Below are 5,521 nucleotides of genomic sequence, written 5' to 3'. Positions count from 1 at the left end.
GGCTAGGAGAGTCTCCTTAAGCTAAGACCCCTCTATAAACACAAATGGGTGCGAACGGAATAGAAAAATTCAATAGGGAGGGGTTTCACACCTAGCAAACAAAGTTAAGAGGATACCTAATGAGAAAATGTTTATGGACTGTCATAAGCACTGCCTTAGAACAACAAGCCGAACCCAATGGAGTGCACACTAGGGCATCTACGCTCATAGCAAGTGCACAAAATTTGGCCAAAGACGAACAAGCATTAGGTACTATCATCACCTCCTTACATGACAACTATGTGCATCTCATAGACGAATGTAAGCATGCACATGAAACCTGGCATGTCGTAAAAAGAAATTTTGGAGCCAAGGCCAAAAGAAGTAAAGTTAGTCTCAAAAGACAACTTTACAAGATCAATATGAAACTGAAGGGGAGAACATTGCTAGCCTAGTAAATAGGCTTAAGAGCATTGTCATGCAGCTCACTTACATATAGGTCAAAGTATCAAAAGACAACAAAGTGACCGTACTATTAAGTGCACTTCCACCTTCTTATGACCACTTAGTCACAATTCTTGAAGAAGAAGAATCGGCTCCACTTTTCCAAGATGTCATCAACTCAATCCAAGTAGAAGAAAAAAAGATGTCATCAACTCAATCCAAGCAGAAGAAAGAAAGCAAAAAAATTCATTAACATCATCAGGAGGGACTTTTGTCACGCCATCCTCAAGGGGAAGATATTCGCCATCGATATCATCATCTGGAAGAAAGTGTTATGAATGTGGAAGAATGGGACACGTAGCGAAAGATTGCTACACAAACAAACCTTGCAACAAATACGGTAAGAAGGGACACACTCCTTCTCGATGCTACACAAATGGAGGCATTAGCATTGGACAAAGTAGTAGTAGTAGAAGCAACAAAAAAAGCTACGAAGGGTGAAGAGACCTATCAAAGGAGCAGCTCACATGGTAGAAGACAAAGAAGAAGGAAAAGGCGAGAACAACCTTGTCTTTTATGACGATATACTTTGAAGATGCAGCCTCTCTACTTGTAGGGGAGGACTTTTATTTTCCTGTGTGGATATTATCATCTTGTGTGGATTTTGTCACCCTATGTAGATATTACCATCCTGTGTGGATACCAACTTATCATTATGCATGAATATTGCATCTTCAGTATTTTGTCTTAGTCCAAACCTCAAGGGGAGGATTGTAAAGAGAGCTTTGTCCTAAAGTGTGAGTCAAGGAGAATTATCCCACATGATGTGGAGCAAGGCTTTAGAGCTACTTAAAGCTCATTTTATGAATGAATAAACACAAGTCTATTTTGAATTACATCTTTCTTGTTTATGGTGAGCTTGAGATGGCTTAGCAGATCCTCAAGATTGTGTTTATGAGTCCAAGTTAATTGATCTTGGAAACTAATTTGCTTAAGTGATTATCTAACCAACACACACTCATTTGTGTGTACGATGTTTTTCTTTCATCCACCATAGCTAGCACGATCCTATTCCCATAAATCCAAAGTATGAGGTGCAAGAGGGTCAAAGATGGTCTCCACTTCATTAGTGGCAAAAATGGTTCTCCCCCGAGGTGTTAAACCAAATTTTTGATCATTGGATTGCTGGGATATAGATGACCTATAAAGAGAAGCTCAAAGTGAGTAACATTGGTATAATTAATGTTACAAGCAAATAAGAATAAAAAAGGTAATCACTCACATGCTCACAATTGCATGGAAAAACTCCCTGTGTGATGCACACTAGAGTCCACCATGTAGAGGCCATTCTCATGTCGTCTTGATACATTTGCAAACCACTTGCACTCAAAGATGAAGGTATGAAAGGTTCTAAAATTAAACTTTAGTATCCTTTCAATAGTTCCACGGTACATGTCTTCATCACCATTTGTGTCAAAGTTGCCCATGATTCCATTGTCCATGGTGGTTCTATGCTCGTCAATGTGGTGCGTACAAAAGTGACGACCCTTTGACCGGGTTAAAGGAAAGGCACTACAAGATAGAAAAATAACTTATATCAATTACAAAGATAAAATCAAGAAAAAACTATACAATATGGTTTATGTATATGAGTACTCTACCTTTGGTACGCAGCCTCGTGCATACTCCCATTCTTTGTCGATGATGTCTTATTTGCACGCTTTTGCTTCGGTCATTCTCTCATGAATCCACTCCACAGTAATGAGATCTGGGAAACATGCAAGGTGTCTAGGCACTGGGGGTGCCCTCCTTCCTCCATGTACTTGTTTCCATGCTTCTCTCTCTTGCAAACACCTTGCCTTTGCCATTGTCCACAAGTCCACCCACTTGGTCATAACCTTTGCATTGAGAATACAAAATTTATTGACCACTCGGGATAGATTCATATCCATGTTAAATAATTTTCCCTTTCCACTTGGCAACTGTGAAGTCATCCTTGCATCCTCCTCGTCTGACCACATGCGAGGCATTGAAGGATCAACTTGTGCCAAATACTCTGAGATGTAAACAAATGCCTCTTGCACGATCCACCCTTTGGCCGTACATGCCTCTCGTTGAGACCGTAGCCGCACAAAATCTTTGAGAGTCTTTAAAAACCTATCTAAAAAGAACATCCATCCTGCATGCATTACTCCACATATAGTGATCTCCTCAACCACGTGAACCAAGAGGTAGATTTGACTGAGGAGGACCGCTTGAGGAAATGCATCCTCAATGGTACACACAGTTTCTACTACAAATATTTGAGCAGCAGGGATAGCATCTATTTCAATCTCCTTGGAGCTCACAAATCTACAAGAAAACACACAAGAATACACTAAGTGCTAGTTGAGGTTATTGTGTACATAAAAAATTGTAGTTTAGTGGAGTCTTGTGGTGTACCTTACTAGCTCTCCAAGTTTAAAAATAGCATCCCTGACTTTCTTGTCTCGGCATATACACATACTCACCGGCATAATTAACTACAATGTGAACTAGAGGAAGGGAAAGTGACAGAAACTCATACACAAAAATCATATGTGTCCTAAAAAACAAACAATAGAGAGAATAGAGAAAGGGACATTACCTAAAGAATCTTGTGCCAATCATGGGACTTCAACCCATACAATTGAACACTTTTCCATCTTTCATCGCTTTTGTGAAAGCTCCCTTTAGCGATCTCATGTATATTGTTGGTGTGCGAACAGACGCAATGGTACCCTTCACTTTTTCCAATTCTTCTTTGGCTAACATCCATGGCACTTTAGGAAGCACAATCTTCCCATTGGGAGCACGACATGGAGTACCAGAGGAGGAGAGTCATTTCAAAACCTTCAAATGAGTCCTTCTTGACAATAATCTGGTCCCACAGGGTGTGGGCTACATTCTTGAATATGTGCATGGGATCCAAGAAGTGTTTTATTTTTTAGTCCTTCCAATATGGTAGCCTTAAAAATATGGAATACCTTGACATACCTTTTGGTGGAGTACTCGGAGCCTGATTGTTGTTGTAGTGCTCTTCCCAAATAGTTTCTTAATTTTCCATCATCAGCTTTAGAGGCATCTTCCCATTTGTTGGAGCCTTGTGCTTGCTATGACCTTGGGGTAATGAACGACGGTTGTTTGGATAGATTACCTTGCGCAAGGCATCCGGCATCTCTTTCACCAATGATGGCTAGTAAGTAGGACATGCATTGTGGCCCGATGTGGACAACCCTGCATACATATCATATTGTTAAAGAGAAGCTTCAAACTAAAGGGAGATAATTAGACAAAGAACGGAAAGGGAGATGCCAAAATCTATCTACATGAGGATTCCCCTAACAATGTCTTCTCTCCCCCCCTTTGCAAGTGAGAAATCTACAACAGGGATGCCTCTCCATAACTCCTCCAACTCCTCGATGAGAGGCTCAAGGTAGACATCAATATTCAACACTTTGTACTTCCCTGCACAAGCAAGGAAAGAATTATATTGCCCTTCTTGGTTATCTCAAATGGTGGAATATTGTAGTTGACGATCCCCATAGGCCAAGTGCTCCATGAGGTAGAATTAGTGCCAAACCATCACTTGCTAACCCAAGCCTCAAGTGTTGAGGCTCTATCCCAATTTCTGGCCATTGAGTTTTGATGTACCTCCATGCAGGTGAATCGGCAGGGACACACATTATTCCATCATTTTGAGTGGTAGTTGGCGTACCACGCAAGAAGCTCCATGATAGACCTACTTGCAAACATGTGTTGAATGCGAGGGATTAATGGAAATTGTCTCAATACCTTGCAGGGTAGGTGCACCCCGCTCACTCCGGTCTTGTAGCGTGCTTTCCCGCACATGGGACATGAGGTAGCATGTGCGTGCTCATTGCGGTATACTAATACAATCGTTGATGCACATGTGGATGCACTCATACTCCATGTGCGTGCTCATTGCGGTATACTGATACAATCGTTGATGCGCGTGTGGATGCACTCATACTCCATGTCAGGTGCAGTGACATACGATCTAGCTCGTCGACGATTCGGAGGCATGTGGTGATCTTTTGGCAACATTTTGCCCATCAAACTACAACAAACAAGCGTATTAATAAAATTGCAAGGAGGCACCATGGAGCAAGAGAGTTTTATAAAAAAAGCCCATATAACGAACTTACATAAGGAGTGCATCGATGCGTGCAGTGCTCCAACCAGGTTTTGCTTGTAAGTTGAGGACTTCCAATGATGCCCGTAGCATCGAGTACTATGCACCATCGTAAAGAGGTGTTCCGGCACTCATCAACAACCTGTCCTCCATTGCCGCTGCTCGTTGAGTGTATGGCTGACAATCCTCCTTTCACACGTTGCGTTCATGAGTCAGTAACTCATCACACATGTCGAACATGTACTCATCCCCTACCTCAAAGTGCGATTGAGACGCCAGAGTAGGAGCTGTCAAAGTAGAGCTAGTGGGAGGATCACCATGAGCCATGCCTAATTTGTCCAAAAGCTCGTCTCTGTCGTTTGGCCTTGCACACCGACACACCACCACAGAATACAGACCAATGGGCACCTCCTCAAGCGAGGGGTGAGTGGTGCTCTCATCTCTTCGAGTGCTTTTTCGAGGATGCCAAAGCCCTTCATTCTCCACGTGCTCCAAAGCAATGCGCCTCAAGCAAGAGATTGCCCTTTTGCACTTATCGCAAGGACAAGGGAGTTTGTCTTTGAGCATCCGATCGTGTTCAGGGCCATGATCATCTTAGTCATCCTGCACACACGCGAAAGAGAGATTATAATTCAAGAAAATTATATTTAGTTATATGTGTCCTAAAAAATAAACAATTAATTAGATAAAGTAGTGTCGATTATATATTTCAACAAAAAAAGAGAAATGACTAAAAATACAAAGAGAATAAAGTGCAATGAGTGCTACAATTTTTTTGAAATAAAGTACAATCAATACTTATACTAAATGGTTTGATTTTTAATCGTAAATGGTACAAAAGGATTAAAAAATACATATAAAAGAACATCTAGAAGTCCTACAAATAAACATATGCTAATTATTTAAGTACATGTTAGTATAAAA

At 41.2% G+C, this 5,521-nt stretch overlaps 1 pseudogene; it reads right to left on the bottom strand.

Moving 5' to 3' along the window:
* Window positions 1-2,063: 2,063 nt before the first annotated feature.
* On the bottom strand, window positions 2,064-2,939 carry LOC147446112 (uncharacterized; annotated as a pseudogene).
* Window positions 2,940-5,521: the final 2,582 nt, after the last annotated feature.

This window comes from Adiantum capillus-veneris, chromosome 12 (genome assembly GCF_014529385.1).
Source record: "Adiantum capillus-veneris isolate H3 chromosome 12, ASM1452938v2, whole genome shotgun sequence".
Taxonomy (NCBI): domain Eukaryota; kingdom Viridiplantae; phylum Streptophyta; class Polypodiopsida; order Polypodiales; family Pteridaceae; genus Adiantum; species Adiantum capillus-veneris.
This window is presented reverse-complemented; position numbering and strand designations above follow the sequence as displayed.